This window comes from Pseudophryne corroboree, chromosome 9 (assembly GCF_028390025.1).
Source record: "Pseudophryne corroboree isolate aPseCor3 chromosome 9, aPseCor3.hap2, whole genome shotgun sequence".
NCBI lineage: Eukaryota > Metazoa > Chordata > Amphibia > Anura > Myobatrachidae > Pseudophryne > Pseudophryne corroboree.
In genome coordinates, this window is record NC_086452.1 from 382,573,511 (window position 1) to 382,601,312 (window position 27,802).

The window sequence follows — 27,802 nt, forward strand, 5'->3', positions numbered from 1 at the left end:
CTCTCGCAGCTAAGTTTGCCAGGATTGCCAGGGTGTTATGCAGATTTTGCGGACGTGTTCTCCAAAAAAGTTGCAGAGGTACTACCTCCCCATCGCCCCTATGACTGTGCCATTGATTTGTTGCCAAATGCTAAGCTTCCCAAGAGCAGGTTGTACTCCCTGTCACGTCCTGAGACTCAGGCTATGGCAGAGTACATTCAGGAGAACTTGGCTAAGGGATTTATCAGACCTTCACAGTCTCCAGTTGGGTCGGGGTTCTTCTTCGTGGGTAAAAAGGACGGTTCGTTGCGACCCTGCATCGACTTCAGGGAATTGAACCGTATCACGATTAAAAACTCATACCCACTGCCTCTCATTTCGGTCTTGTTTGACCAGCTTCGTACTGCCACCATTTTTTCTAAGATTGACCTACGCGGTGCGTACAATCTAATCCGAATAAGAGAGGGGGATGAATGGAAGACTGCCTTTAATACCCACTCAGGGCATTATGAATATTTGGTGATGCCTTTTGGGCTCTGTAATGCCCCGGCAGTCTTCCAGGATTTCATGAATGATGTGCTCAGGGAATATTTGGATAGATTCTTAGTTGTATACTTAGATGACATCCTAATCTTCTCCCATTCCCTGGAGGAACATCGGAAGCATGTACGCTTAGTCCTCCAGAAACTCAGAGACCACCGGCTTGGGGCGAAGCTGGAGAAGTGCGAATTTGAAGTTCAGCAAATCGCATTTCTAGGATATATTATCTCCCCAGAAGGTTTCCAAATGGAGGGTTCCAAGGTACAGGCAGTCCTGGATTGGGTGCAGCCCACTAGTTTGAAGGCGCTTCAGCGTTTCCTGGGCTTTGCGAATTTTTATAGACGATTTATCGCTGGATTTTCGTCTATAGTGGGGCCCTTGGTGGCACTCACTAAGAAAGGGGCGGATGTTGCTCACTGGTCTTGTGAGGCTAAAGCGGCTTTTGCCCGTCTCAAAAGGGCATTTGTTTCGGCCAAGGTGCTGCGACACCCAGATCCAGAGCGTCCTTTTGTGGTGGAGGTGGATGCCTCTGAGATGGGTATTGGGGCAGTGCTTTCTCAGATGGGAGTGTCTGATAATCGCCTTCATCCCTGTGCTTACTTTTCCCGTAAATTTTCGCCTGCCGAGATGAATTATGACGTGGGTAACCGGGAATTGTTGGCTATTAAGGATGCACTCGAGGAGTGGAGACACTGGCTTGAGGGGGCTAAGTTTGTGGTCTCAATTCTCACTGACCATAAGAATCTGGCATATTTAGAGTCAGCGAAGCGTCTCAATGCCAGGCAGGCACGATGGGCTTTGTTTTTTGCTCGCTTTAATTTTTTGATAACATATCGCCCTGGGTCAAAAAACATCAAGGCTGATGCGCTCTCGCGGAGTTTTGCTCCAATCCAGGAGACCACCGAGGAGCCGTTGCCCATTGTTTCCCCATCATGTATTAAAGTGGGCATTACCCAGGACCTCTTATCATTAGTCCTTAGAGCACAGGAGCAGGCTCCTCCAGACCTTCCGGTAGGTCTTTTGTTTGTGCCTCCTAGGTTAAGACAGCGAGTGTTCCTGGAATTCCATGCCAAGAAGTCGGCAGGTCACCCGGGTATTGCCAGAACTCGGGAGTTGCTATCTAGGGCGGTGTGGTGGCCCTCGGTGGCTAAGGATGTGGATCAGTGGGTTCGGGCATGTGACATCTGTGCCCGAAATAAGACTCCTAGAGGGGTTCCTGTTGGCCCATTACATCCACTCTCTATCCCATCTAAGCCATGGACCCACATTTCAATGGATTTTGTGGTGGACTTGCCCAAATCCTCGGGGATGACAGCCATCTGGGTTGTCGTTGACAGGTTTTCGAAGATGGCGCACTTCGTTCCACTGGTTGGGCTGCCATCAGCCAGACGCCTGTCTGAATTATTTATGCTGCATGTTGTGCGTCTCCACGGGTTGCCACTTGATGTGGTCTCTGACCGCGGATCCCAGTTTGTGGCCAAATTCTGGAGGGCATTTTGTTCCGATCTCCAGATTTCTGTCAGCTTGTCGTCAGGCTACCATCCGCAGTCTAATGGGCAGACTGAAAGGGTGAACCAGTCCTTGGAGCAGTTCCTCAGGTGTTATGTCTCCAAGTGTCAGACTGACTGGGTTGCTCATCTGTCCATGGCGGAGTTTGCCTATAACAACGCGGCTCACTCTGCTACAGGGATCTCTCCCTTCCTTTGTGTGTATGGGCATCATCCTAAGGCCAATTCTTTTGACCCCCTGGACTCCACGCCTGGTGGTTCCTCTGTGGTTTCTGTCCTTAGAGGTATTTGGCGGAAAGTGAAGAAAGCCCTTGTGTCTGTGTCATTAGTGACCAAAAGGGTTTTTGATAAGCGGAAAAGACCCTGCAGCTTCAAATTAGGAGACTTCGTCTGGTTGTCTACCAAGAATTTGAAGTTGAGACAGCCATCTCATAAGTTAGGGCCCCGGTTCATCGGCCCTTATAAGATCACCAGGGCTATCAATCCGGTGGCATTTCAGTTAGATCTGCCCCGTTCTTTGGGTATCAATAAAACATTTCATTGTTCCCTTTTAAAACGGGCGATTAGTAATCCTTCTTCCAGTGGAAGACCTTCCCCTATTCTGATACGTGGCCAGAGGGAGTTTGTTGTTGAAAGAATTCTTGACTCCAAGGTGGTTCGGGGTCGGCTGTCATTTTTGGTGCACTGGAAGGGGTATGGCCCGGAGGAGCGGTCGTGGGTGCGCAGTTGTGATCTTCATGCCCCCAGACTGATACGCTCTTTCTTCTAGCAGTTCCCCGATAAACCCGGTGGTAGGGGTTCTTTGACCCCTCGTCAGAGGGGGGGTACTGTTAGGGTCTCCTGCCCTGTGCTGCCACGTCGTCATGGCAACCGGGAGACAAGTGCTAGTGGAGTAACCTGAGCGCAGCTGATACTCCGGTTCGGGTCTTTTGCTGTGCAGTGGTTATAGGCTCTGTGCACGGCAGGGGATCCGGTGCTGGTTTTTGTGCTCACAGTCTGTGAGGTCTGAGTGGGGCGTGGACAGCACCTGCTTTATAAGGCCTCTTTTCAGGGTAAGCAGATGCTGCTGAATCTTTGTTGGTTAGTCAGTTCATGAAAGTTAGCCAGTACTGTGTAGCTTTGTATTTGTTTGTTGCTCACTGCAAATAGGCCTGGGGATTTGGTATTACACTCTGCCAATCCAGACCTAGCAGTAAGACTGGAGTCAGTCGTTTAGCTTGCTGGGGTTCTGTTACTACTCTGTGAACTTAGCAAGTTTGCGGCTGTATTCTAAGACTTGCCTGTCTAATCCTGTCTCACTGTGCTAGGTGTCAGGGGTCAGTTTAGTGGCAGTAAGCTAAAACCTGTGCACTGCAAGTGAGAAATAGGATTGTGGAGACTCTCCTTGTGTCTATCATTCCATCTCTGACCAAGGAGTTTACTGCCACACCCGTTGGTAACCCTTTAGGGTTTTGCTGTTGCCCTTAGCAACAGCATTTCGGGTTCTCTACGTATTAAAACACAACATCTTGCTTTTTCCATCTTAGCAGTTCTAATACAAGGGAGATACCCAGTTCCTTAGCCTCTGGGCTTCTCTGTTCACTTTGTGTGTATTTTGTTACCCTATCACCTTCTGTGTACGTTATGTCATATTCCCCAGTTTGTCTGTGAGTCCATTTGTTTTGCATAACAGTTCAAACACCAGTACATTCCTGCAGACACTGGAGTGCATAACAGTTCTGACACCAGTACTTTCCTGCAGGCACTGGTGTGCATAACAGATGGACAGGGTAAGCCAGTGGCCCCCAGGACGTATCTCCCAGGCCTAGCTGATGTGGCACATGGTCTGACTCGCCTAGGGTAAGGAAGATATGTGCAAATTGGTAAGAGCTTACTGGCATGCACCAGGGTTCTCTTCTCAGGCAAGCAAGAAAGCAATGACCTGTCTTACTTGCATGAGGAAGAACATTTGGTAAGGTAGTTCTAACAGAGCCATCCCATATCCCTCCTGCAGACGGACCTTTTTCAGGTAACACAAATCGACTTCGTATAGTTAATACCCTGTAGGAATTTGAGTATTGGCGTACACTGATGTTTTCTCAAACTGGGTAGAAGCATTTCCTGCTGCCACAAATACTGCTGTGTTTACCGCAAAGAAAATTGTGCAGAAATTTGTGTGTAGATATGGTATCCTTAGGAGTAGGAGCAAAGTGATAGATTGAAACTGGACTATTGTGGTCATAGACACTGCCACTAATGTTATGTAGCATCGGAACCACTCCCAGATCCCCACTTAACGAATCACCCTCTTTGAAGTAAGGTTGTAGAAGTATCACCCGAGAGTCTGTTCCGTGAAGACTGAGAGGTGACACTGTTGAACACTACCTGAGCCTACTAAAAGATTACAGAAAGACCAGTCGTAGTAATGGATTTGCTATAAGCAAGGTTTGTTTTGTCCTATCGTTCTTTTTTTCCCGTTGACAACCATTTTTTTTCAGGACATTCTATTTTTGTGAGGTTTTCATGAGGAGTCGAGTGTGGGACTGGAACTGGTTCTGGAGAAAGGAGTGATGTCTTTATAGGATCCCAGGATCAGCCTATCACTTTGTTAAAGCCAGAGAAAATGAAAGGTCTAGTAGTTACGGAGTTCGGAGGTAACGTGATAGGCTATTGTCTGAGGAATACTGTATTTTATAGTTATTGTGACCCCATAATTGAAGATGAGTGCATCCAGAGATGTCAGTCTAGCAATAAGGCAGCATTTGACAGACATCCCTTGAGTGATTACCACTCACTAGTGGGTAAGGTCTTAAACCAACTGGAATGTTGGATGTGCTCACATGTACCTCTAAGAAAAAAATAATGCAGGATTAGAGCCATATTCTTGAGAGTTAGCTGAGGTACTTGAATTACATGGAGGGGGGGGGCTCAGTGGACAAGGAATATAATATAACTAGACCCCCTAGTCTTAAGATTCATCAGTACCATAGATAAATCCCTGGTATGTTTAAATCTCACCAATTTCAGGAAATTGGGAGGTAATCAGGAACAATCAGACAATGGCTTATTCATACATAGCAGATGGAGAGCTCATTAATATATGTGGAAGAAAAGTTTACGAATGGCTCTCCCCGAACTCCGAAGGTTTATGTTGTCTAGGAAGAACACTATCTGAAATAATAACCCTTGTTCACTGATGAAACAGACCTAGCATACGTTCCATAAATGGAAACAATGTTCAGAGAGTGATAGGAATATATACCATGAAAATGTTATATGTCTCTTTCACGATTTGTTTGTGTTTTCTCCCTCTACCCAGCAAAACCTCTATCGAATCCGAACATCAGTGTACAAAGACTTAGGTACATGTATGTGTGCAACGTTTGTTCAAATCAGACATCATAGGCCAGAGCACTGTCCCAGCATACTCTATAGGTTGAATGTTGTCCCACACCAACCAGCAGTCCCGTGACTGCCGAGTGCATATAGAGGATGTCTCGTCCTCCTCCCTGTCTTCACCAAATATAGTCAATGTCTGATTTGCGAAATTAATACATACGTGTGTCTAGGTCACCGATTATTGTTTGAAAATTTTTTTTTGTAATTATGTTTAGTGTGACAGTTATGACAGTTATTGTCTACTGTCAAAGGGTGTACTGTCGAAGTCGGAAAAAGAAGACAATACAAACTACACACAGATTGGCGCTTCTCGGTGGTAGCATAAGGAAAATGCGCAATCACTGAGAAATGCCATAAAGACGCACACAAACACATATTTCATACAACACATAAATTAAACATGTCAAGCACCAAACATGTATTATATAATAGAGTATAACATCATGTATATGTATTAGTGGAACAGAACAAGATAATCATGTCATGCTTGGTGTCAAAATAATCAGGGGAATGAGTGTGTTGGTTTGATAGCTGTGGTTCGATTGTAGCACATTGCAATGATTAGTTATGATTAAGTGTAGGAATATGAAGCCACAATTCTAATGAGAACAAAAGGACATTCCAAAGAAAGCATGTGGGCAGGATCCCAGTGGCCAACCCCTATGATGTCTGATTCAAGGCTGGACGTTGCTTGCATATGAACTGACCAATGACACATCATGAATGAGAGACCTCCCTCTCCTGTACCAATGGAAGGAGCCTGAAACCAACAACCTATTAACTCCCACTGTTTTGATATATGCAGTTTCTAGGACTTAGAGAGTCAGTTTTTTTTGCTTGCTGAGAGGGAGAGAGAGGGAGAAATGGAGAAAATGTTCTATGGGAAAGGGTAATGTATGTATGCTGGCTGTAATGGATTCTTTTGTAACTATCTGATTCTTGTGTAAATGTAACATTATAACTGAATGATATATACTGTACATGTGATATATTGTATACATATCCTTTTAATATCAAATATATCCATCTATGAGCGTTGGAACTCATACAATGTGTGCGAGTGCTTGTTTTCTTTTAAGGGATGTAGTGTTTGCGACGTACAGCGCACTATTATCGTATATGGTAATAAGATGCGCCTTGCATCCGCAACATATATTAACGCTGGCATTTTAAATATTTATTAGAAATAATCTGAACTTCTCAGAGCCTAATAGAAAAATGATATATGATTGGATATTCAGTATAATACTAATACAGTACAGTTCTATACTTCTAAAGATACGTAGCAGCTTTTCCCCTATTTTGCTACTAAAACTTGTTTTTCACCATATCAGTCTTATATGTTCTCCGGAGAACACAATCAATCTAACTTTAATGAATCAGATTCTAAGAAAATGACAGGTGTACTTCACTGTATCAAATACATTTATTTTTAAAAGCATACTTCAAGAAAATTGCCGCCGCTGACCATTTCAATAGACACTAGGCAGCTGATCTCCGGAAGTGCGTCACTGGAAGGACGTGTGCGTTCCACAAGGCAGAAGTAGTAACCCCAGCCGGGATCCAGACAGGAAGTGCGTAACCGGAAGTAGATGAAAATGTCCGCTGGAACGCGGAAATGACAATTCCAGCCCCTGGACATGCTCAGTCAGTCCAAGAGGACACAGGAAGTGGGGCGGAAATGACGATTCCAGGACAGAACAGGAAGTCCCGGACTCATATGTTTATTTATATTATTGGGCGATTTTTATAGTGAATATTTAGATTTCAAAGTTATACACATTATCATTGTCCCTCTACCTTACCATCTGTATAATTTACTGTATAATAATTGGCCTAGATGTACGCAACCATCAGCATCAGTGCCCCACAGAAAGTGATGTCACTTCCTCTCTCTGTAATTGAAAAGGGTATTTATACCAGTCTAGTTCCATTCCCTCTCTACCCCTTGACAAAGTCCAGCGGACGAAATGCGTTGGTGATCCTGAATGCACCTCACCTCAAAAAGATAAGTATTTTCTATGGCTACTCTCCAAAATACTTTTTAACTACTCTATTTTAAATATGGTAGTTTGACTTTTTAAATTTAGGCGGTTTTTTTTTTCAACTGTTTCAATTTTTTTAATTTTTTGGGTCTGTTTTATATGATCCTGTGTGACATATTTTAAACCTTGCTGTCTCTTATTGTTATAAATAAAAAAATGATATACTAAAGAATTACATTTTTACTACACATACTGGTTTAGATTGTGTGTGTATATATATATATATATATACTAGGTGATTCATCGCGCCCTACGGGCGCTCTTCACACCGTCGTAAGGGGCTACGGCCCCCTAATCTCTACTGAAAATTGACGGTGTAGAATAGTAGTTGTATATTTTGTATTGTTGGAATGGGAATTTTGTTCGTGGGTAAATGTAGTATGCCAAAAGGGAATGTGATGATGAATGGGGTGCAGGGTCTTGTGAGTGGGTGAACAGAGGTTATTGAGGCTTATGGTGAGGGGCACAGGATGTATGTGATAGTTTGTATAGGGTTTTCATGTGGAGTCTGGAGCCTGTTGTGAGCGGTAATTGGTGTGGGCTGTGGATGATGAGGCTGGATTGTGGATGGGTGCCGTTGGGTGTGTATGCTTGGGGCTAGCAGTGATGGATGGCGTAGGGAACAGGAGACTTAGGATTTGGTGGAGTAGTGGGTGTGGGGTCCAAGGGGATGGTGGAGGGTGTTGTAAGGTGTCATGGGTGGTTGAGTGACACATGGCCACTGTGGGTGGATATTGGGGGTGAGGTGTGTGTAGGGGAGGGGGTAAGTGGATGTGGAAGGCTGTGTAAGTGTGTGGGGTGTTGGCGGGGTGGTGTATTAGTGTTAGATGGGTGGTAGGTATGGTGTAGATTTGTGGGGGGGGGTTTCTAGTGCAGTGCGATGAGGGTTGGCCAGGTGGCTGTGTTGTTGTGTGTGGGGAAGAGTGTGGTGCAGGTGTGTAGCGATGCAGTAGTTGTGTTATGATGTAGGGATTGACAGCTTTTGGGGGTGGATGGTGTTTATGATGGTGCGTGTGGAGGATGTTTGGTTGTAAAAGTGGCCTGTGGCTGGGTTCTTGGTTTGCAGGTGTGTAAAATGTGGTCTGAACATGGTTCCTACTGGTGGAGGGTTGACTGAGGGGCCTTTGGAAATGGGGTAGGGGAATGGAAGTGGTGTGTGTTGACTGCAAAATGTGTGGTGGAAGGTAGGTTGACAGAGGGTGAAGCGTATGGCAGAGGTGGTAGGTGCTGGTAGGTGGGGGATGGGCAGGGCCATCGGTTGTATGTATTATTGTTTGCTTGGTGTTGTGATGGATTGGGTAGGGTGGTGAAGGTGTTGTGGATGGTGGAGTGCAGTTTGGTAGGGGTAGGGGGATTGTGCTAGGTGAGGGAAAGATGGTGTGGGTGGTGGATGTCCGGCTGTAGCCAGGGGTGTGGATGTTGTCCAGTGTGTGTATATGTTGTGCCCTAGGGGTGAGTGGTCATGGCTGGTTGAGGTTTACCTGTGTTGTGTGTTATTTTTGGGGAGGGTATTGTGAGGTGTGCTGTGGTGGTGTTTTTGGGTGATTGGTGTGTGGAGGTGGTGACAGTTTTGTTGAAAATGGAGTGGTGGAGGGGTGGTGTATTTGTGAAAGGTGTTTGCTAGGTATGGGGCAACTGTGTTTGGGTGGTGGGCTTGTGAGGTGGTGTTGGAGAGGCAGGTGCATTGTTGTTGCCGGTGTGGTTTAGTGAGGTGGAGTTGTGTTAACGTGTGGCTGTGGGACTGCAATGTAGGTTGTGACAGCTTGTGGGGAGAGATGGTGGTGAAGGTTGTGCATGTGGTGTCCGTGTGGTTATAGAAGGGGAAATGTGGATGGGGTTGTTATTGTAGAGGTGCAGTGTAAAATGGCCTATGTACCTGTTGTCAGTGGTGGTGGGTGTCCTGTGTGGAGGATGAGAATGTTTGAGACTGAATGGAGGTAGTGTGTGTGTGTGTGTGTGTGTGTGTGTGTGTGTGTGTGTGTGTGTGTGTGTGTGTGTGTGTGTAAGGTTTGGTGTACGGTGGGGTTTAGATGGGGGTGTTGGGTATGGTCGAGGGGGTGCATAGGTGCTGTAGTTGGGTAAAGTTAGGTGGATTAGGGCTACGGACATAGTTATGCGAGCCGTTTAGTGATGTGTTGTGATAGGGTTTGTTGAGGTTGGCAAAAGTGTTGTTGTTTTGGTAGTGGTGGTAGGGAGGGTTAAGTGGATTGTTTGGAGTGGGGATGTAATTGTGTGGGTAGTGGTTATTGGGAAGCGTTGCAGAAGGTGGATGGATAATGTATAGTTGGTGTGGGCTTGGGGGGAGGGATGGGTAAGCAGGCAGGAGGTGTTAAAGTTGTAGGAGATGTGGCTGTGTGGGCAGGGGGATGGGTGACTGTGTGTGAAGGTGGCATTGGGGTGTGGTTTAACATGGGTTATGTGGGTGGATGATGGGCGTTTGGGTTGTATGTATTATTGTTTGGTTGTTGATGTGATGGATTGGGTCGGGTGGTGAAGGTGGTGTGGATGGTGGAGTGGTGTTTGGCAGGGGTAGGGTGAGGGCAAGATGGTGTGGGTCGTGGATGTCCAGGTGTGGTCATGGTTGTGGATGGTGTCCGGTGTCTGTATATGTTGTGTCCTAGGGGTGAGTGATCATGGGTGGGTGAGGTTTACATGTGCTCTGTGTTATTTTGGGGTAGGGTATTGTGAGGTTTGGTGTGGGCAGTGGTGGTGTTTTTGTGTGAGTGGGGTGTGGCGATTGGTACAGTTGTGTTGTGGAAAATGGGTTGGTGGAGGGGTGGTGTACTTGTGAAAGGTGTGTGTTAGGTATGGGGGTAGTGTGTTTGGGTGGTGGGCTTGCGAGGTGCTGTGGGTGTTGGAGAGACAGAGGCATTGTTGTTGCGGGTGTGGTTTAGTGAGGTGGAGTTGTGTTAACGTGTGGCTGTGGGAGTGCGATGTAGGTTGTGAGTGTGACAGCTTGTGGGGAGGGATGGTGGTGAAGGTTGTGTTTGGGGTGTGTTTGTGGTTATAGAAGGGGACATGTGGATAGGTTTGCTATTGCAGAGGTGTAGTGTAAAATGGCCTATGTAGGTGTGTAGTCAATGGTGGCGTTTGTCCTGTGTGGAGGCTGTGAATGTTTGAAACTGAAGGGAGTGTGTGTGTGTGTGTGTGTGTGTGTGTGTGTGTGTGTGTGTGTGTGTGTGTGTGTGTGTGTGTTTTGGAGTATGGTGGGGTTTAAATTGAGTTTGTGTGTATGGTAGAGGGGGTGCATAGGTGCTGTACTTGTGTAAATGTAGGTGGATTAGGGGTAGGGGCATAGTAGGTATGAGTTGTGTTTTGTGGTGTCTTGTGATCGGGATTGTGCAGGGTGAGGGAAGTTGTGTGGTTTTTGGAGTGGTGGTAGGAAGGGTTAAGTGGATTATTAGAAGTGGGGCTGTAATTATGTGGGTAGTGCATGTGGTTGCTTGTAGGGTAGACGGGTAGTGTTGTGGGGTAACTGTTGTTGTGATGGTTTGACCTAATGCGTGTTTAGGCTCAGAGTGTGTACATGGTGGGTGTTGTATTTATTGCATGCTGCATTGTGGAGGGGGGTGAAGGAACAGTGTTTGGTGGTTGTTTTTTTTGGAAGGGGTACATAGATTGTGCAGGGTGTAGAGAAAATGGTGTGGTTGATGGGTGACCAGAGTGTAGCTGGACGGTGGATGTGGTCTGGCCAGTGTATGAGTTGGCTTAAAGGTGAGGGGTGGGTGAGGTGTTAGGAGATGTAGTAGTTGGTGGAGTTGTACGTGTGGGCTGTAGTGTGAGTTTGTTGGAACGTGGCATGGCTGTGGGTTTTCTGCATAGGGTGCTTTGTGTAGGGTATTGTGGTGTGTGGATGGGAGGTTGGGGGGGGGAGCTGCAATTGGCATGTTAGTGCTTGTAGGTGAGACGGGTACTGTTGCGGGCCAATTGTTGTTGTGATGGTTTGACAGAATTCATGGGCTGTGTAGAGAGGGAGGTGGGTGTGTGATAGGGGTAGGGTGGTGTTGGGCTGGATTGTGGCGGGTGTGGAAGGGAATGTGGGTGGAGGAGTGTTATTTTGGAGGGGTACGTGGTTGTGTGTGTGGGTTAATAAAAAGTGGTGTGTACTGATGTATGGTGGTTGTGTAATAGCGTGGGGGTGGGTAGCTGCCTTTATATGTATTGGTCTAGGGGTGAGGGATGGGGGTGGTGACAGGACGTGCAGTGTGTGATGGAGTTGTGGTTGTGGGTGTTAGGGGGATGGAGTTGGAGGTGTGCATGGGTGGAGTGTGTTGACATGTGATGGATGGGTGGATGGTGGTGGGTTTTATAGGGGTTCGTGTGTGTGCATAGAAGGGGGGGGGGCAGTTGTTGAATTTAGAGTGTTTTTTTGGTTGTGGGGGGGAGAGCTGGATGTGTGGTGTATTTGTGGTGGGTGGTTGGCAGGTATGGGGTTACAGTGGGTGTGGGATGGGCTTAGGGTGTGTGGGGTGTGTAGGAGAGGTGTTTGGGTGGGTGTGAATGTTGGTGTAAGGTGTGTGTGTGTGTGTGTGCTTTGTGTATGTTATCGTGGTGTGAGGGTAATGGCGGCAGGTGTGAAAGTTGGTGGGTGGTGGTGTTGTAGAGATGGGGAAGGTGTTTTGTCTGTAGTTGGAGGGGGGTGTAGGGTGCGTGCGTGTTGTTAGGAGTGTGCAGGCAGAGAGTGTGTGTGTGTGTGTGTGTGTGTGTGTGTGTGTGTGTGTGTGTGTGTGTGTGTGTGTGTAAAGTAGGAGGAGGCCATGGTATATGTGGCTCTATGAGGCAGCACTTCCCCCCCCACCCTTGTCATGAGTGCCCTGTGAGAGGAGTTTTGGGCAAAAGGGAGGCATGCACATGTATGCACATCGGGGGATGGGTGATAGGGGCGGCCGGGCATCTATTACTGTGTGTGTGCCTAGTTGTTGGCTGGGTGGGGGTGCAGGTGTGTGGTGCTGGGAGGGGAGTGAATTGGTGTATGTGGAGCTGGAGGCAGGAGTGGGGAGAGACGTGTCGCCAGTACAGAGAGAGGTGCGGCGTAAGCTTGCATAACTACATCCAAGTCAAGTATAACTCACTTTGACACAGACTCCGTTGTGCTGACGGCGTCCCTTGGTAGTGTGGACCGGGGGCGGGTGGATGAGAGAGGTAGTGCGGTGGTTGTGTGGAGGTCGGGAGCAGTCTGTGCGTCCATGGTGCGCACGGCGTGTTCCCGTTAGAGTGTGTAGGCGGCGCAGCTGCAAGGCGAGAGATGGATTGTGTGTGAGAGGTGCGGGCCTGCGGTGGTGCCTGCTGCCGTGCAGGTGTAGACGCGGTACTCACCAGGCGCCGCTCTCTCTCACCTTCAGGTACCGGAACCTTCAACGGACCTGGAATTCTTCAGTCGGATCCGGACACGGCGATTCCCTCTCGGAGCTTACCGACGACCTAGCTGAGGAGAGAAGGGTTTACATTAAAGGGGGTATCGACCCTTCTTCCGCTGGAACAGGGGATACCCCAGGGGTGGCTGCGACCTTCACCGGCTGGGTGAATGGTCATCACCGGCACAAAGCCTCAGCTACCCAGCTTTCACACACTCGCGCTTTCGCACGTAGTGTGATGAAAGGGATTCTCACGTCCGTGAGCAATCCTAACTCCGGCGCTCGGGGACAAACAAGGGACAGACGTACACGGATGCTACTCACCGTCACAAGTCTTGCACTCCGATCTTCTCCACTTACAGGTCCCTGTAAGGAGGCAAAGAGAAACAGCCGTGCAGGGCCTAACTCTGACCTAGTGTCACACCCTATACTATCTACAACAGCGGAGCCCTCAAACTAGCTCTGTGGGTGTGGTGCAACACAACTATGCACAACTTACACAACACATACACTTTGCCCTGCACGATAACATATATCACACTATCGGAGTTACAACATAAAACGGTGCTGTCCCTTTATCTACCCGACCCAGAACACCCAGTAGTGGGGACCGCACAGCTCACCCACCTACCGTACTCTCAGGGTGGCCTGAGCCTAGCGCCCAGTACCACCTTTACTCACCTCAGGGAAACACTGCTTCGCTGGGCCTAGCGCCCCCTAACTGCCCACAGGCCGGAGGCCTGACTTTACCCACGGGCCTAGCGCCCGCCTACTTGCCGCCCGTTGGGTGACCTGGGCCTTGTGCCCAGGGTCACCTTATCGTATCCCTGATTTGGCCACAAATACCCTAGGGCCTAACGCCCTCTATTAGCCACAGGCCTAGTGCCTAGATTGTCCCCCGGGCCTAGTGCCGCCTAACTGGTGCCGCATGAGTGGGGTGGCTTGGGCCTAATGCCCAAACCACCTCATCAAATATTGGGGGCCCAAACTCCTAACTGCGCCCAGGCCTAGCGCCTGAATTGTGTCCTCGGGCCTAATGCCCGTCCCTGGTGGTCGAGGGAGGAAAAGGGGAGGGGGAGGATAGCCTCACTGAGGCCTTACCTAACCTGGGGGCCTCCACCGTCTTCTGCCGCTGACCCGTCCTGGCCAGCGGCGCCTCCGTCTCTTCCCTGCGTCCAGCCGCCGCTGGACATCTTCTTTCTGCAGGCCGACGTCTTCTGGCCTCTTCCGCGGCCTCAGGACCTCCTCTCCCCGCGGTCGTCGTCTTCTCCTCGGCGCCGGATCCTCTTCTGCGCTCCGGCGCGCCGACGACCTCCTCCGCTGCTCCCGGCCGTGTCTTCTCTTCAGCCACGCGATCCTCTTCTTCTTCCTCCTGCGCGCGGGCTCCTCCTCTTCGCCGCTCTTCGGCGCGGCCTCCTGTCCGAACGGCTCCCGCCCGGCGTCTGACGTCAGACGCCGGGGGCGGGGCCTATGACGCGGCGAGCGCTGATTTTCTCGCCGCGTCTCTTCCTGATTGGCTGCCGCTCCGGGAGCCGCGATTGGCTCCCGGAGGGCGCCAACATTCAAACCCTCCAGCCTGGGGTCCGGTGCAGGGAAAAGGGTAATCCCTGCACCGGACACCCGCCGCCGCCACGCACCCAGCGCTGGGGACAGACAAGCTGCCCCAGCGCTGTCCCCAACTAGGGACAACACAGATGTGCCCACAGGGCACATCCTTACATGTGCGGAGGGTGGCTTAGCGGCGGTGCGGGCTGCGGCTGTCTGGCCGTGCGTGGTGTGGACGGTGTGTCCCGTTGGTGGTGGTGGGTTTGTGTGGCTGACGGGAGGGGGTGGTGTTGCCTGCGGCTGTCTGGGCGGCCGTGGTGCGGACAGCGGGGCCGTGCAGCATGTCTGGATGTGGGAGGTGTTGCTGGGGTTGTGCGGGTGGGCTCGGTGCTGTGGGCTTAGGTTTCCCAGTGTGTGTGCTGGTCCGTTAAGCGGACGTGGGGTCCGGGGTTGGCAGGGGCGTCAGTGACTGCAATTTGGAGCTGGTGCAGGGGTTTTGTGGAGGGTGAGTTTGGGGGTGTGGGTGAATCAAGGGAGGGCTCCATGGTGTGGTGGGTCCGTTCCTTGGTGGCTTCTGTGTGGGGATGGTGGGTGGATTCAATGGCTGCTGCTCCCGTTCTGCTAAGTGGTGTGCTGGGACTGTCAGGAGCTGCTAACTCCACCCAGCGTTAGAAAGCCAGCCACAGAGTCACAGGGCTAATATATAGGAGATATATATATATATATATATATAAAATCACTGACACTAGTAGTCGCCCTAACTTCCCTATCCTCACTATATATCCATCACCATATTCAAGTGACCTACCACCATTTGCTTTTATTTGAGGTCGGAGCAGACACCACTGTTTACTTTAAGTGGGAGTGTCAGCTATATATAGTGTGATAACTAAAATATATATCCGTGTTGCTTAGGAATATCTGTGTGCATAAATTAAATATAGAAGTAACTATAACAAAAGATGTGCAGAGATTGTAAATTAGGCAGGGCCGGTTCGAGCCCTTTTTGCGCCCCAGGCAGGACATAGGGGCGTGGCTTCATACAGGTGGCTTGGTCAGTTACGCCCCCTATACAGTAGTAGCACCGCTGAAATGCTGAGCGGTACGCAATGACGTCATCGCGCACCGCACAGCAAAGGTCCTCTCCACGAAGGGAAACTAGATGCGTAGCGTCTAGTTCCCTTCACAGGGGGACACAGCCGGGGGACACAGCGGGCAGCGGAGGGCACAGCAGTAGCGGATCTTGCCATCGTGCGGCGCACTCCGGAAGGCGGCGCCCCGGGCAAAAGTCCTGCTTGCCCGTGGCAAGATCCGCTACTGAAATTAGGGTTTGTCAGTCGCCTCAATAACAAAACTATTAGTATAGTATGACTCTTTTGTGAGTATCACTGTGGTGTAAGTAGGTGCTCTGAATTCTAGTGACCTTTATCTGAGTGCTAATATTGGAACTGATTCAGTTGTGGTTGGAGTTGCTATTGGTGCGGCTTCCATGTAAGCACTAATATGGTAATGCAGTAGGAGGTGCCTCTACTCTTGCTTGCATTAGTGATCCAAGCTGCTTCACATCATATCACCCGCAACACCATCGTCTGGCTGAGTTTCACATGGGGTTGCGCAAACCGGCTGCCGCACAGGCCAGTAAATCTCTATCCTCTGATAGAGATCCTAGCCTTGTCTCTCCCCCACATCGGTGGCAACATGAGTACATCAGTACTTTGCGGCATGCGCCACTATAACGTCGAGACCTCAATCAGGCCCATTGTACGTTCTCTTTTACTCTCAATTGAAAAACCTGGTTTGAGAAGCTTAGATTTTATCCTTCATTTACTTATTTGGTCATTAAAACCTTAGGTAAGGTCACAACTATTTGACAAACTTTTTATTTCCTTTACTAATCATTACATGATGCAACAGAATTTCAGATGGGAAGGTTGTGAAATAATGAACATTAAATAATTTCAACTAAAAGTGACTTTCTAATTTCTACCATTAGATGGCGGTCTTATCATGTATAATGTTACATCCAGTATTGCTGACTGAATCATCTTTGAATGATAATCCTCCTGTATAACATAATTGTACATTTTTGCAAAATTCCATTTACAAGCTGGTCACACATCTGCTTAATTATGGTCATTCTATCTTATGGCACAACAACAGGTGCTGTTCTGTATTAACATAGATAATTATCTTAATAATTATGCTAATGATTTTTTATTATAAATGTGTCGGTTTGGGAACACTGTGAGTGAAGAGGAATAATTGGGTAGGTGTCACTAGTCTATTCAGTACAGCACAAGGTTTTCTGAACATGAAACTTTGGAGCCAGCGTCTGAGAACCTAATTAGATGTTTGGGTGACAGTGGTTTAAGTTCATATTCCATATATAACTGGCATAGAACTGCCTGATACAAGTCTTTTATTTTCAGATGTTAGACAATGGGGAAAAGCACGTATGTAAGAGTTTCACATGTAACTAGCTGTTCTCTCAATAACTGAATTACAATCAGAGATGAGCCTGTAATGAGGTTGATAGAGCTGTTCAGACAGCATGGTATCCGTGTAGAAAATAATATAGAACATTCAAGGGTATGTTAATACTGGGCATTCCCTCAACCCCTATCTCCCAAAGCAAACACTATTATTATTAGCAATACTCAGAGGCTGTGGCGGCAACAGGGGTGGAGCTGCAGCACAGTCCAAAATTCATATAGGGGAGCCACACCAACTGCCATTTAAAACATTGCCAAGCATCGCTGTCTGGGGCTCACTAGCAGTTGGTGTAACTCCCCTATTCAGAATTTGAATAGGGGAGCTGCAGCCCCGTCTCTGGAGCCGCCACTGCTCAGAGGTGCTGAGAGGGAAAACTGGGGAGGGGACGGTGAGTACTAATTACCTGAGTTCGAGCTTGTTAGAGGGACCCGGTGAGGGGCCTGGGTCAGGCGTGGCCACACCTTCCCAGATTTTGTAACACACCCCCACACCCCAGTACCCGGAAGCCTGGCAATACTCACCTACCAGGCAGGTCCTAATTGTTTAATTCTTGCAGACTCTGTGGAATATATTTAAATAACACATTTTCACCCTGATAAATGTCATCTCTTGGCTGGACTGCACATTCAGTTAGACTTTTTTTGTATAGTGTTGACGCTCATTAGGGCGAGCTTGCGCGTAGTGATAACCCTGAGGATAAGGAGAGGATGACAAGATCCCTCTCCAGGCATGCTTTTTCCATATGAATGGTGTTAGCTAACAAAGCTTGTTAACTTACAACATATCCCTGTCCCACAGATAACTATGGGGACAGCTGCTGCAAGTGTTGTTTTACTGAATGCAAGAGATCGCTCTTAGGGGCTAATTCAGACCTGATCGCTGCTGTGCGTTTTTGCACAGCGGGTGATCAGGTCTGAACTGCGTATGCGCAGGCACCGCAGTGCGCTGGTGCATGCCAGAGATGCGATCGGCATCTCTGCCCAGCGATCGCCTCTGCCTGATTGACAGGCAGAGGCGTTCGCTGGGCGAGAGGGGGCGGGCCGGTGTGGAGTTTCCACACAGGCACTGTCTTTGCCTACATTTCTTTATTGTATTCATCCTGTGCATTGTTGCATTTGCAAATCTTTTGTATTTACAGTCTTGTTGTTCATAACACCCTGTGGAAAAGGGTTTTGTTTGCCTGCACCGCCACTATCAATTTTATTTGAACATTTTTAACCAACAATATAGGAAATCAGGAAATAGTATTCTATATATTTAAATGTGTTGGCGGTGCACCCCAGAGGTATTAATATAGTCTGTAGAGAAGGGGAATGATCCCTACAAAGAAATAGGAATCAAAGAAAAAGCCTCTTTTTGGGGGCACTCTTTCAAAATTATATTGAATGTTTATTGTTTTAAAATTTATACTTTATTTTTACAATTTAAAAGGGAATATGTATAGAGAAGGGCAAAAATACCTATTGGTATGCCCTGACAGACAGTCAATACAAATTCAATGGTATAATCCTCCAAATACAATAATTCGCAAGAAAAAAATATATAGTTTGTAGCAACCTCTGTGTACAGAAATGTGTTTTAGAGTGCAGATGGTGATCACTGCACTCTAGACACAGGATGCAATTTTATTTAAATCTAAATTTTAAAACAATAAACATTCAATATAATTTTGAAAGAGTGCCCCCAAAAAGAGGCTTTTTCTTTGATTCCTATTTCTTTGTAGGGATCATTCCCCTTCTCATAACACCCTGTACAAGTATTATTACACAGTACATAATAAAATGAGCAAACAATAAAACCACACTTACAGTACAGGACAAAATAGGACAGGTACAGAAAACCCGGGTTTAGGTGCCATCAAAGGGAGTATGGAGTATAAGATAGTGTAACTAAGAAAAGGAAAGGCACATGAGGAAAGAAGTCCCTGCTCTTGCGAGCTTACAATCTAAAAGGTGAGGGGCTAACAGACCAGAGAGACACAGACGGGGTAGACAGTGAGCATAGACAAGAGGGTTAGGAGGAGAGTGACTGGGTTTTGTGAAGAAGTGGGTCTTGAGAGCCTGTTTGAAGTTTTGTAGAGAGGTGGAGAGTCGGATGGGGAGAGGTAGAGCATTCCGAAGATAGGGAGCAGCACGTGCAAAATCTTGTAGGTAGGAGTGGGAGGAGGTAATTAGTTGGCAGGAGAGCCGGCGTGCATTAGCAGAGCGAAGAGGATGGGTGGGAATGTAAAGAGAGATAAGGTCAGAGATGTAAGAGGGAGAAGAGTGGGTGAGGGCTTTGTAGGTGAGTGTGAGAAGCTTGAATTTGATTCTGAATGGGAAGGGTAGCCAGTGAAGGTCCTGCAAGAGAGGGGATGTGGATGTAGTACGTTTGGTGAGGAAGATGAGACGGGCAGCAGCATTGAGGATAGATTGAAGTGGAGAGAGGCATTTTTGAGGGAGGCCAGATAGGAGGAGATTGCAGTAGTCTAATCTGGAGATGACCAGTGAGTGAATGAGGGTCTTAGTAGCATCCTAGGTGAGAAAGGGTCTGATCCTGGAGATGTTTTTGAGGTGGAAATGGCAGGTTTTTGAGAGGTACTGAATGTGTACTTGAAGGAGAGGGAGGAGTCAAGGATTACTCCAAGTACTTAGTTATTGTGTAATATTATATTCCAACCTGTGCATTGTTGCACTCACGGGCATTAATTTATCTCTCTCTATCTGCAAGTAGTGCAGCGGCATCTGGCTAGGGTTTTGTGCACGTCTCACTGTACTGTAACCTACTCTTGCCCAGCCTCCAATAGCCACCTTGTCTATATACAAAACTGGGGGCATCTGAGTACAGGGCGGACCTAATATGCCCTTGAAAGGCGGCTGCTATAGGTGAACTCTTTGGCTGCAGGAGGCTAGAAGACTGCTGGGCAAGCGTAATTACGTGAGCGTCACCGGGACTCATCAGATAGCCCAAAGCACACTTTGTCCACGTAACACACAGATCGGCATCAGACTGTCAGTGGTTGACTAATGTCATTTGGGGGCGTCGACGGCCCTCGTTTCTCCAAACATAGGCATGTCACCACAGTTGCAGGGGAGGGACAAGGCCAGGATCTCCATCAGAGGGCAGAGATTTTCAGGCCTCTTGGTAGCCCATGCGGCAGCCGACTAGTGCAATCCCATGGGTGATGCAGCCAGCCATGGTGTTGGAGATGATCTTGACATGGTTTCCTAGGATGCAGCTCGGATCAGTAATGTATGCAGGTGGTGTGACTTCTCCTGCTGCATTACCATATTAGTGCTATTGCTGCTGATGCAGCTATGATAATACCTCCAACCACATCTGAATGAGGGCCAGTGTCAGGTTGCAGAAGCACAGTCGACCCTGTAGAAGAAGTTCCTGCCAGGTAATGAGGGAGGTTACTATACAGAGGTGGCGCATGTTATTAAAATCAATGTGAAATATACAATTAATTTAATTGTAGTCTAGCTGAATCAGCTTGGCTGAATTAGTTTGGGATGAATGATATCAAAGGATGAATGTTTCTAAGGATGTCGTCTGTGACTTACGCTGGATAATTTTATGATCAATATCCAAGGAATATGAAGTAACTTAAATCTCATTGTTCTCTTACCTACAGGCAATGAATAGTGGAATAGTGGAACTACAATTACCAGCAAGCTGTATTGCATCTGCTAATTATCACAAATGATTACCATTAATGCATAGATATAGGTAATGAATAGTGGAACTACAATTACCAGCAAGCTGTATTGCATCTGCTAATTATCACAAATGAATACCATTAATGCATAGATATAGGTAATGAATAGTGGAACTACAATACCAGCAAGCTGCTAATTATCACAAATGAATACCATGAATGCATAGATATAGGTAATGAATAGTGGATTTATTATTATTAGCAGATTTAAGCAGGTTTTATTCTAAGTTATTTGGGGAATGTGTGATGCTTTCATCCCCATGCACCATTTGTTTGTGTAAGTTTTATTGCTTCAAATGGGTGAAGGGCTAGGGGTGGGTCCAATCAATCAATCAATCAATCAATCAATCAATCAATCAATGTGCTTACATACAGGTTTGTTGGTCTTGATATTAGTGTGTAGTCTATCTGAATTAGCTTGGCTGAATCAGTTTGGGATGAATGTTATCAAAGGATGAATGTTTCTAAGGATGTCGTCTGTGAATTATACTGGATAATTTTATGGACAATATGCAAGGACTATGAAGTAACTTCAAATCTCATTGTTCTCTTACCTACAGTGTGTAGTCTAGCTGAATCAGCTTGGCTGAATCAGTTTGGGATAAATGTTTCTAAGGATGTCGTCTGTGACTTATACTGGACTTAAACTGGACGGAAACTGAAATGAAACAACAAACAAATGCGAAAAAATCCTTCACAAGCCAAGAACACTTGGACTGCATCTACAAATGTTTGTTCACTTCTAATATTCTCCAAACCTCACTGACTCAGGAAACTATACATTCACTTTCTGCAAAAAAACACCTGCAATGCAACTTTTACTTGGACCCTGCAAATACCTGGAAAACAAATGTTTCACTGAGATGCATAGTTAATGTAGAAACACTAACTTACTGTTTGCGTACACTGTGTAATTTTTCATCTAACATCAGCAAAACATTTGCCTTACTGTTAACCTGTAGACATTAACCACATTTTAAATTCTTACTAATCATATTTATTTCTGCAATTTCACTGCTCTCTCATTCAGCTACCACTCCTCTTCCTATTCTCATTTTACTGCCACTATATCCCATCCACACTATGCCCAGGCTGGCAACATCCCTCATTAATACTTGTCTTCCTAATCCTTTATTCTGTCCCATGGTACCACCTCTATTCTTTTCTCCCAGTCTCCTACATCTCATCCTCTATCCTCTCCTCTGTCTTCCATCCTCCCCTCTGCCTCCCTCCCCCTCCTCTTCTGCTTCCCCATTACAATTTACTTCTGCCCCTTCACAGGCTCTCTACCACACCACTCTACCCTGTTCTCTCCCTCCTCTGCCTGTCACCTCACCTCTTCTCCACCACTATCATACTACACTCCCTCCCTGCCTCACTCCTGCAGTTTCCCTTCCTAGCCAAGGACTCAGCACCATCATTACACCCTCTATATCCCTTCCTTCCAAATTAATCTTACCTCAATGCTACAGCAATCCTGATAATCTCATTCACATCTCTCCCATAAACTCCTGTACCCTCTGTAATGCCAAACTGGCCCCCACTCATGACCTTTTCATTTCCAACTCCCGGCATCTTCTGGCCATTACAGAAACCTGTATTACTCCCTATGACACTACTTCTCCTGCTGCTCTCTCTGCTGGGGGCCTCACATTCTTACACACACCCCGACCCGGGGATCGCCATGGTGGTGGTGTTGGAATCCTTTTACCCTCTAGCTACACATACCAACTTATACCTCCAGAACCATCCCTTACATTCTCTACATTTGAGGTCCATGCGATACGCCTCTACCAACCTACTAATCTTCGAGTTGCTGTCATTTACCGTCTACCTGGCATTTCCTCCAAATTCCTCAACAACTTTGCTTCCTGGCTACCTCACTTCCTCTCTTCTGACATTCCCTCCATTATTCTAGGTGATTTCAACATCCCTATCAATAACCACACAAAATCACCTGCCTCTAGACTCCTTAACCTCACCTCTTTACTTGGTCTCTCCCAGTGGACCACCTCACACTCCCATGTGAACGGGAGCTCACTGGATCTGGTTTTCACTCACCGCTGCAATATTTCTGATTTCTCCAATTCCCCTTTTCCCCTCTCTGACCACCACCTGCTCTCTTTCAACTTATCTATCTCTGCTTCCCCATATCTCCCTCCTAAGGCTACCATCACTAAGTGTAACATTGAGGCTATTGACACCTCATCCCTATCCTCCCTGTTCAACTCACTTCTCTCTCCTCTTCTCTCTCTCACATGTCCTGAACAAACCATATCCCTATACAATGCATCTTTTACTTCTGCTCTTGACTCTGTTGCTCCACCAACCACTATTCAACCCCGCAGATCAACACCTCAACCCTGGCACACTAAATGCACCAGATATCTTAAAAAATGCTCACGTACTGCTGAGCGACAGTGGAGGAAATCACGCTCTAAGGCAGACTTCCTCCATTTCAAATTTATGCTCTCATCCTTCAATGCTCCCATTTCCCTCGCTAAACAATCATACTTCAAAATTCTCATCTCTACCCAGTCTTCGAACACTCGGCACCTCTTTGCCACTGTTAAGTCCCTCCTCTGCCCACCACCACCTCCTCTCCCTTTCTCATTGTCTGCTCTTGACTTTGCCACTTCTTTCACATCTAAGATTGACTCCATATGTCAGGACATCACATCCCACCTGACCAGCAACCAGCCACCACCCATCCCTTGCCACTCCTCCCCTTCCCTCTTACCTACTCTGACATCTTTCTCCCATGTATCTGGTGAGGAAGTCATGGACCTCATCAGTTCCCCCCCCCCCACCACCTCTCCACTTGACCCTATCCCCTCCCTCCTCCTCCGCTACCTCTCTCCTTCTGCCTGTTCCCATCTTGCCCACCTTCTCAATCTCTCCTTTTCATCAGGCACTGTCCCCTTTACCTTCAAGCATGCTCTTGTCTCCCGTATTCTTAAAAAACCTACCCTTGATCCAAACACCCTCTCCAACTATCGACCCATCTTTCTCCTCCCTTTAGCCTCCAAACTCCTTGAGCGTATTGTCTATAATCGCCTTACTGCCTTTCTTTCCTCTCACTCACTGCTTGACCCAGTCCAGTCTGGTTTCCGTTCTCTCCACTCCACTGAAACTGCCCTCACAAAAGTCTGCAATGACCTCCATGCAGCCAAATCTAAGGGCCACTACTCTCTGCTTATTCTTCTTGACCTCTCTGATGCTTTTGACACTGTGGACCACCCTCTACTTCTGCAAATCCTTAACTCTCTTGGTCTGCATGATACTGCCCTCTCCTGGCTGTCCTTCTACATCCCTGATCGTTCCTTCTCTGTCTCCTCTCATGACACTACCTCCCCCCCACTTCCACTAACTGTTGGTGTCCCCCAAGGCTCTGTTCTTGGTCCTCTCCTTTTCTCTCTCTATACGTCCTCTTTAGGTGAACTCATTAGTTCTTTTAACTTCCAATATCACCTCTATGCTGATGACACTCAAATCTACCTTTCCTCCCCTGATCTCTCCCTGGCTCTCCTCACTCGTACCTCCAGTTGTCTCTCTGCTATCTCTTCCTGGATGTTCCAGTTCTTTCTTAAACTCAACATGTCTAAGACCGAGCTGATCATCTTCCCACCCTCCTGCACAACCTCACCTCCCACAATCTCATTATCCATTGATGGCACTGCTATCTCCTCTAGCCCCCAAGTACGCTGTCTTGGCGTAATACTTGACTCCTCCCTCTCCTTCAAACCACACATTCAGCACCTCTCACAAACCTGTCATTTTCATCTCAAAAACATTTCCAGGATCAGACCCTTTCTCGCCCAGGATGCCACCAAGTCCATTATTCACTCACTGATTATTTCCAGACTGGATTACTGTAATCTCCTCCTAACTGGCCTCCCTGACAATTACCTCTCTCCACTCTGATCTATCTCCAGTGCTGCTGCCCGGCTCATCTTCCTCACCAAACGCACTACGTCCACCTCCCCTCTCCTACAAGCCTTTCACTGGCTCCCCTTCCCTTCCCTTTCATAATCTAATTCAAAGTTCTCACACTCACTTACAAAGCACTCACCCACTCCTTTCCTATTTACATCTCTGACCTTACTCTCCCACCCGTCCTCTTTGCTCTGCTAATGCACGCCGACTCTTCTGTCTTCTCATTACTTCCTCCCACTCCTATCTCCAAGATTTTTCATGTGCTGCTCCCTTTCTCTGGAATTCTTTACCTCTCCCCAGAGCCGGATTAAGGGGGGGGGCCCGGGGGATACGTACCCCGGGCCCCCCTTTCCAAAAGGGCCCCCTGCCACACCGCAGATCAGATCTCTCTTCCGATCCGATCTGCGGTGCTGTGCTCCCCAGCTTCCGTCCTCACTGCAGCAGCTGCGCACAGACAGGACAGCTGAGCTGAGCGACGGCTCAGCTCATACGTCCACGCAGGGGGGGTTTCAGAGTACCTGGAAACCCCCCCAGCCCACCGATCTATCGCACAACTTACCGATACATTTGTGTTTTTTTTATGGAGATGGAGGAGCTCCGCAGGGTGTGTGTAGAACGCGGCAGCTGTCTCCACATATTTTCTGAGCGCTGGAGGCTGCCTGAATGACCAGTAGAGGGAGCTCCTCTCAGGAAGTTCCCTTGGGGAGAGCTGGTTAGGCTGTACGGATGTGAGGCTCTACGGAGTGGCACGGACTGCAGAAGCCAAAAGGTTTGTGTCTCTTTCGGGGGAGCCAGGCTGGGAGAGTGATGTGTGGGTGACTTTGATGTTGGCTGGGTCAGTACTCAGTAATCCCATCTGCAGGAGTGTGTCTGACTCTGACTCGCATTCCTGGGTATATGTGTGTGGGGGGCTTTTATAAATAATGGGTGTTTATTTACTATTTTCTTGCTTTACATGGCTGTTTTATTTTATTGTGAAAAAGGTGTGTGTGTGACAGTGTAAATGTGCTATATACTGTAACTGTGTGAGTGTGAGTGAGACATGCATGTGTGCTATATAGTGTGTGTGTGTGTGTGTGTGTGTGTGTGTGTGTGTGTGTGTGTGTGTGTGTGACATGCATGTGTGCTATATACTGTAACTGTGGTGTGTGTGTGTGTGTTTGACATACATGTGTGCTATATACTGTAACTGTGGTGTGTGTCATACATGTGTGCTATATACTGTAACTGCGTTGTGTGTGTGTCATACATGTGTGCTAGATACTGTAACTGCGTTGTGTGTGTCATACATGTGTGCTATATACTGTAACTGCGTTGTGTGTGTGTGTGTGTCATACATGTGTGCTATATACTGTAACTGTGGTGTGTGTGTGTGTGTGACATACATTTGTGCCATATATTGCTGTGTGTGTGTTTATAACATACATGTGTGCTAAATATACAGCTGTATGCGTGTGTGTCAGACATACATGTGTGCCATATCTATATAGCTGTATTATATATATATATATATATATATAATCAGAGAAACAAAGAGGCGGCACTCGGAGACTTGAAAATTCAAAGTGTATTCACAACAAGTGACATCAACGTTTCGGGGACCTATTCCCCTTCGTCAGGATAAAGTGACAGTGCATCAAACAGTTTAAATAACATGACCCATTACTCACCCCATGTGCACATGTGTTCTATCATCTGCTTGTTACCAGCTGGCCACCCGTCGGAGCCTCCGCTCGGTGCTTCCGCCCGCGTCAGCGTGGACCGGAAGTGACGTCGCGGGACCCCTCCGCTGTGTCCATGGCAACACTGTGTGCAAAACAAATAAATCATCAGTGTAAACAGCAGCTACTGTAACAACATACCATGACAAATATCACATTTTCTCTATCGTCCTAGTGGATGCTGGGGTTCCTGAAAGGACCATGGGGAATAGCGGCTCCGCAGGAGACAGGGCACAAAAGTAAAGCTTTCCGATCAGGTGGTGTGCACTGGCTCCTCCCCCTATGACCCTCCTCCAAGCCTGTTAGATTTTTGTGCCCGGCCGAGTAGGGTGCAATCTAGGTGGCTCTCCTAAAGAGCTGCTTAGAAAAGTTTAGCTTAGGTTTTTTATTTTACAGTGAGTCCTGCTGGCAACAGGATCACTGCAACGAGGGACTTAGGGGAGAAGAAGTGAACTCACCTGCGTGCAGGATGGATTGGCTTCTTGGCTACTGGACATCAGCTCCAGAGGGACGATCACAGGTACAGCCTGGATGGTCACCGGAGCCTTGCCGCCGGCCCCCTTGCAGATGCTGAAATAAGAAGAGGTCCAGAATCGGCGGCAGAAGACTCCTCAGTCTTCTAAAGGTAGCGCACAGCACTGCAGCTGTGCGCCATTTTCCTCTCAGCACACTTCACACGGCAGTCACTGAGGGTGCAGGGCGCTGGGAGGGGGGCGCCCTGAGAGGCAAATGAAAACCTATTTTGGCTAAAAATACCTCACATATAGCCTCCGGAGGCTATATGGAGATATTTAACCCCTGCCAGAATCCGTTAAGAGCGGGAGACGAGGCCGCCGAAAAAGGGGCGGGGCCTATCTCCTCAGCACACAGCGCCATTTTCCCTCACAGAAAGGCTGGAGGGAAGGCTCCCAGGCTCTCCCCTGCACTGCACTACAGAAACAGGGTTAAAACAGAGAGGGGGGGCACTAATTTGGCGTTAGAAATATATAAAAAAGATGCTATAAGGGAAAACACTTATATAAGGTTGTCCCTATATAATTATAGCGTTTTTGGTGTGTGCTGGCAAACTCTCCCTCTGTCTCTCCAAAGGGCTAGTGGGTCCTGTCCTCTATCAGAGCATTCCCTGTGTGTGTGCTGTGTGTCGGTACGTGTGTGTCGACATGTAGGAGGACGATGTTGGTGAGGAGGCGGAGCAATTGCCTGTAATGGTGATGTCACTCTCTAGGGAGTCGACACCGGAATGGATGGCTTATTTAGGGAATTACGTGATAATGTCAACACGCTGCAAGGTCGGTTGACGACATGAGACGGCCGACAAACAATTAGTACCGGTCCAGACGTCTCAAAAACACCGTCAGGGGTTTTAAAACGCCCGTTTACTTTAGTCGGTCGACACAGACACAGACAGGGACACTGAATCCAGTGTCGACGGTGAATAAACAAACGTATTCCTTATTAGGGCCACACGTTAAAGGCAATGAAGGAGGTGTTACATATTTCTGATACTACAAGTACCACAAAAGAGGGTATTATGTGGGATGTGAAAAAACTACCATAGTTTTTCCTGAATCAGATAAATTAAATAAAGTGTGTGATGATGCGT